This window comes from Lipotes vexillifer, unplaced genomic scaffold (genome assembly GCF_000442215.2).
Source record: "Lipotes vexillifer unplaced genomic scaffold, Lipotes_vexillifer_v1.1 scaffold213, whole genome shotgun sequence".
NCBI classification, from domain to species: Eukaryota; Metazoa; Chordata; class Mammalia; order Artiodactyla; family Lipotidae; genus Lipotes; species Lipotes vexillifer.
In genome coordinates, this window is record NW_006780610.1 from 3,328,160 (window position 1) to 3,334,979 (window position 6,820).

The following is a 6,820-nucleotide window of genomic DNA, read 5'->3' on the forward strand; positions in this document are numbered from 1 at the left end:
GGTCCCTCAAGCCTCTTTGCTCTAAAAAAATAATAATAATAATAACCTGGGGAATCACATAAGAAATTTTAGCAAATGCGCAGCTGCTGCAGTAGGAAATAGGTCAGAGATATATTCTGGCGTGAGTGACTTTAGCCTTAGACAAGGAGGTGGGAAAGACGAATGGATCCTAAGTCTGTCTCCTTGGAAAGGACATGCCAGGCTCAAATTCAGAGACGCGACGGACTGGGTTGAGATTGAAGCCCTGAATAGAAACTGAGGCTCATTGAAGAGACTGGAGGAAAGTTTCATCAAATCATCCATGTATGCATATATGCATGTATGCATGCATGTCTTTAACAAATATTCACCCAAGCACCTACGAAGCATGTGATTCTGTATTGGGCAATGGTGGAAAGACAGAGATCCCTGTACGCCTGGAGCCCCCAGCTGCCATCAACCAGTGCTTAGTAAGTGCCAAACTCCAGCACAGCCTTCTCCTGACCCTTTATCCTGAGCCTGCCAGAGGCCTCAGATCTTGTTGCAACGGCCATGGATTTCGCTGATCTTAGGTCCCCTCACTGCCCAGAAAAGCAGGAAGTCACCATTCCTTTACTACGGCAGCAACTTCCCACAGCTCAGGGCCAGGCCGGGGCAGAAGGGAGGTCTCCCACTCAGGGCCCTCTTTCACATTTGTTGCCACTACAGAGAAGCCTCCAAGAGCATCGAGGCTGGGACGGGGTTCCAAAGGCCTCTGGGTACACTTCTACTCTACCCTGAGCTGTTCCAGGGGGAAGGAGACCCAGGAGGTGGGCAAGTCCTCACTCACTGAGGATCAGGGTCCCTAAGCTGGGCCAGCTCCTCCACTATGGGAGCTGCCAGCCCAGGGATGGTCCAGCCCGTTCTTGATAAATCCAGTAGAATTCTGCCAGGTCTCAGGAGACACCACTAAATGAAACTTTCTGTGACAAGAGTCATGGGTGGTGTCTTCATGTGGCCTGAAAGCCCTAAGCACCTAGCATGGGTGCACAGCAGCCCCAAGGGAGGGAAATCCAGAGGTGGGGAGAGTCCAGCCACCCCCTCATCTGGTGCAAGGACAGAAAAGGTCCTAAGGCCATGGCCAGGGCCGTTTGCTTCCGATACCAAGGCCTCCAAGGAGGAGTGTCCCCTCCGTTGATGGGCTCATTTCAGCAATGGGGGAACCGAGACAGAGCAGAGCTTCCTAAAGCAAAGGAGAAGGCTGTCCCCATCAATATTCCTACTTTTATAGGCCTACTTCCCCAGCACACACACACACACACACACACACACACACCACACACACAACCAAATGCACAAGCTTAACCTCCACACCTTTGTACCTGCTTTGCTTTCTCACTAGAAATCTTCGCCACACCCTCCCAATCACTCATCCCTCCAGCCACAGCTCAATGTCACCTCTTCTGTGAAGCCTTCCCACCCCTCCCTCCTCTGGGTTTTCACAAAACTTTGCACAAACATCTATCATAAGATGTGACTGTTGGTTCCCAAGCAGGGCCCTCCTACAAGACTAAAGCTCTTTGAGATCAAAGCTCTTATCTTGTTCATCTTTGTATCCCAATCATCAAGCAGACGGTAGGGCATCCCAAGTGTTCAAACATATTTGAAGGAAAGGGAGGGAGGAAGGGTGGATGGAAGCGGGGGAGGGAAGGAGGGAGAAAAAGGGAGGGGGAGGGAGAGGAAGGGAAGAGTAAGGATGGGATAGATGATGGGATGGGATGGGATGGGATGCAAGACAAGGAAATGTAAGTAGCCAACTGTAGCCGTCTCCAGCTATGTACACCTACATGCCATTAGCTCAGGATATAGTAATAACCTGACTACATTCTCTTTTTTCTGGAGATGGAAGGAAGAGCCAGGCACACTTCTCACTATCCATGGTTCCAGTTCTAGTTCGTGGTGACTCCTGTTCAGCCACTCACGATTTTGCATAGTTTTTCCTTGTTTTTACTTTCTACCTTGATGGAAAAAGAATAACATTTATAGTGTCACTGAGCAAATAGAACTAGGACTTCTGTTTCACTGGGTTTTTGTGTGTGTTGTGGTTTAGAGGGGAAAAGTGTATTGAAACTTGCCACATTACACTAACAATGCACACTCAAAGAAAAAAACAGCACCTTCATTATGCATACCTTCGTTAGGAAGACATGGGCACTGCAGTTGCAAGCTTTCTGATAAGAGTACATTGTTCTCATCTACATTTTATTGCTTTTTCCTAAGTCTTCCTTACTAGCTGTTAAAATCATCTGTTTCACTATTTATGAAGCAAATGTCTTCTTTCATTCTATGGCTTTCCCACAAACACAGGGTTTTTCCTCCAGGAAGCTGAAGGGCAGGCATGGACCTGTGCTTCCCCACACCCCAGACTAATGCCATGTTTATGGCCAGAGGGACCCAGAAAACAAATGCTCCTGGGGGAATCTTCTCACTGGACCTCTGATGGGCAAGGGCCAGGTCCGAGAGGAGGGGCTTGGAGGTCCCAGACACTGTTTTCCCTCCCAACAGCACCCTCTCTCTCCCCAGGGAGCCAAAGGCAGCATCTGAAATGAGGCAGAGGCTTCGGGAAGAAGCCAGAATGTTCACTAGAGAAAAAGAGTGGATATGGTGCCAACACTAGTGTGGGGTGTTTAATTACATTAATTAACCCCCCAAATAACCCACTTCTATTGATGAAGAAGCCAAGTCTCATGGAGGTTAAGAAATGCTAATCATCCTTTCACTGATATGTGGAATCTAAAAAACAAAAATGATACAGATGAACTTATTTACCAAACAGAAACAGACTCACAGACTTAGAGGACAAATTTATGATTACCAGAGGGGAAGGGCGGGGGGTAGGGATAGTTAGGGAGGTTGGGATTAACATATACACACTACTATATTTAAAATGCATACCCCACAAGGACCTACTGTACAGCACAGGGAACTCTGCTCAATATTATGTAACAACCTAAATGGGAAAGGAATTTGAAAAAGAATAGATATATGTTTAACTGAATCATTTTGCTGAACACCTGAAACTAACACAACCTTGTTAATCAACTATACTCCAATATAAAATTAAAAGTTTCTTTAAAAAAAAAGCCTGACCATTTAGGCAGGCATGCTTACTTTTGATATCCCCTGTGTGGTTCTCTCTTTCCAGAGAGCTTAGCTCTCCATCCAGATTGTAAATGCCTTGAGGTAGGGACTGTTCTGAATACCTCTTGTATCCCAGCAGAGAGGCTAGTCTGTAATATTGTTCAGTAAATACTTGCTAATAAAGGTAATTTGCTTTCCACAAAAAAAAAAAAAAGAAATGCTAATCATTCAATGAATACATTTTGATGTCCATGGCACTGTTCCCACAGAGCAGACATTCTAGCTGGAGGGGAGGGACAATAAAACAATAAATATAATCAATACATGAAAGGGAGAGTCAGCTAGAAGGGGATCAGTGCTGAGAGCATGCACACACGCACAGGATAAGGGGATGGGGAATACCTGTCATGAGATGGGGGTGGGGGATTTAAAATGGGATGGCCAGGGGAGACCTCACCAAAAAGGTGACCTGACAGAGATAAGCGTGTGAGCCCTGTGGATACCTGGGGAAGCGTGTTCTAAGCAATGGGGCATTAGGTGCAAAGGCCTGTGGCTGGAGTGATGAGTGAGGGGGACAGTCTCTAGAGAGGTGGTCAGGGATGTCAGGTGGATACCAATCATGGGGGTCTTCAAGGCCATTGTAAACTTTGGCTTTTGCTCTCAGTGAAACAGGGAAGCCACTGCAAGGCTCTGAGCACAGGAGAATTATGATATGAGTTGTATTTAAAAGGCTCTCTCTTGTTGCTGGGTTGATTTACACCTTAAAGAGCTAGGGTAAAAGAAGCACAATCAGTTAAGAAGGCTGTTGCAATAATTCAGGTGAGACAGGACGGTGGCTTGGACCCAGCGCACCCATGGGTATCTCCGGGGTGGGGAAGAGTAGTGTTCCAGGCAATAGATGTGGTGAGAAGTGGTCAGATCCTGGATGTATTTGCAAAGGAGGAGGCAGCTAGTTTTCCCGATTGATCAGTTGTGGCAGGTGAGAGAAAGAGGCGTGTCAGGGAGTCTACAAACCTTTCCAGCCTGAGCAGCTGGTAGCACGTGTTCGTTTGAGATGCTCTTAGACACCCAAGAGATCTGGGGGACAGTTAGGTACATGAGTCTGGGGTTAGAGAAGAGCTCCCAGATGTAGGTATACATTTGGAAGTCATGAGCCGAGATGGTACTTAAAACCATGACACTGGATGGGATCCCAGGGAAGTGCAGGCAAACAGAGACACGGGAGGAGCCAGGGCTGTGGTGCTCCACGGTTCAGAGGCTGCAGAGAAAAGGATGAGTCAGCCAAGACGACCCAGGAAGGGTGGCCAGTGAGGTATAGGAGAAAAGCCAGGAAACTGTAACATCCAGGAAGCCAAGAGGAAGAAAGGGTTTCAAGGAAGAGGAGGAAGTGGTCAACTCTGTCCAACGCTGGGAGTACGACCCACTGAGATTGAACTAGGAAATGACTGTAGACTTGAACCAGGGGCTCAGGGTCACCCAGCCAGTGAGGGACGGAGCTGGGATTCAAAGCCAGGTCTCGCCCACAGTCAGGCTGCAGGGCTTTCCAGAAGAGAACCATGTGGAGAACACTTCATTTTCACTTACTAGATGCTCTCACTTATAGCTGGATAGGGGTCTTGACATTTTAGCCAGACACCCGGGCGGCGGTTGAATGCAAAGAGCAGACTTTGGGATCAGACGTGCTCTGCTCAGGGCCCTGCTACTCACTGTGATGGGACCACAGGCAGGTCACTTCACCTCTCTGAGCCTTGGTGTCTTCTTTGGGAAGCAGGGATGCTCGTACCCACCTTCCAGGAGCAGGAGAGCATGGCGTCCAGGCACAGGGTAATCGAGAACGCTGACGTAAGCATGAGCATCCCCCCATCATCAGTAGGCCTGGGTGGTCCCCCCTCCCCTCTCCCGCCCTCCCTTCGTGGAACCAGTAGCTCTCTTACTTCGTGGTAATAGCACGAGTCCCTCGTGGAGAGCGTGTTGGCCATGAGGTATTTCCTGAGGGCCTGTTCCAAGCAAGGCATACGCCGCTGGGGCCTGGGGACAGCAGCAGGCCCGGCGCAGAGGACGTGTGGAGTGATGTTTGGACCATGCACAGGCCCTGCAGAGATCTCTGTTCAAACCAGGCCTGGACTATGGCTTTATGAAGGTGGCAATGAGAGACGTTAGTGTGCATTTCCTGGAAGGGACAGAGGTAGAGAGGGTTTGGGCCCCTGCCCCTCCCCTCCTCAAAGCCTGGTATGCTGAGGTTGACCCCCAGGATTATCTTGGGCTGTGGGATGGTGGTCTGTGCTTCCAGGAAACAACAACAAGATTATTTCCAGCCTGCGTGCTGTATGTCAGCGTGGGTGAAGATGTATGTGTGAGTGTGTGTTCGTGAATGTGCATTTTTACATATACACAAGTGTGGGGTATACACAGAGTGGCTGCACATCCCCGTGACTGTTCATGCGCACTCACGCGTGTGCACATGCCTTCAAGTGAGCCCCTGTGTGTGCTGTGTGCACTATAGCGGCTATTCCTTGAACAAGCTGGTATCTGAAAGAAGTGATGGGCAAAGGCCAGCAGTCTGATGACAGTGCTCCAGCCCAAGCAGTCTGGATCTCTTGGGAGAAATAAAGTCCCCAGGGACTCTGCTGGCTGGGCTGTCTGCACAGCACACACAGCAAGGTGCCTGCCACCTCCCCTGGCCTGAGCACCACTGACCCACCAGGACAGCAGAGAGTCAACAAAAGGTTCCCACCTTGGTTTCCGTGGCCAAGTCCCAGGAGACCTTTCTCTGTCCACACCTGATGATGGCTTCACAGTCTTCACACTGAGAACACAGAGTTCAGAGGAATGGCTAATACTGGGCCACACCCCAGTGCCAACCAAGGCCACCAAGGCTGGGACTCCATCTCTCCCGACAAGCCTGGAGCTCTGTGCTTCCCTCTGCAATAAACCAGAGTCACAGCTGCCCAGCTTCTGCCCTTGGAAATGAATCATTGAAGATTCCTCTTTCATCCTGGAACCTCTCAAACAGCCTCATGAGCTGTGCGCATGTCTCCCCAGGTAGAATTTAAGGCAGCTGCAAAATGCCTCGATATTTTCAGAGGTCTTATTGTGCTTAAACTCGTTAGAGAGGCCATGGAGTTAATTAGTATATAGATTTTTCCATAGAAAGCTAATTTTCAGGATGATTTGCAGCCACTGGGTCTGTAACAGACTGCAATCTATTTTCTTCTCAATTTTTTTTCTCAAAGAAAAGCCCAAATTCAAGTGGCCAGATGACTTCCATACCTCGCTCCCAGCCCACCTCCTCAGGGGCCCGGAGCCCCCAAAACCAGGCTGCTTCCCCACAGTCCTGTCCAACTTAGCAGCCCTCAGCCAGTCACTTTCATTTCCATAGATGCCAGCACTGGCAGCTGAACCAGCTTTGAGAAAAGGGCACAGAGAAAGTGGGCTCAGGGTTCTTGCAATGGAGCACAGTGCAAGGGTTAAGTGCATGAACCTGGGGTCAGATAGACCTGGGGACAACCCAGGCTCTGACCTTCTGGTAAAGTTATTTCACCTCTCTATACTTTACCTCCCACATCAGTAAAATCAAGAGAGTGATCATGACTTCGTAAAGAGTATTATAAGGATCATTGTTAACACTGATTTGATTTTTTTTTTTTTTTTGCGGTATGTGGGCCTCTCACTGTTGTGGCCTCTCCCGTTGCGGAGCCACACTGCCTGGCGCGCCCGCTCC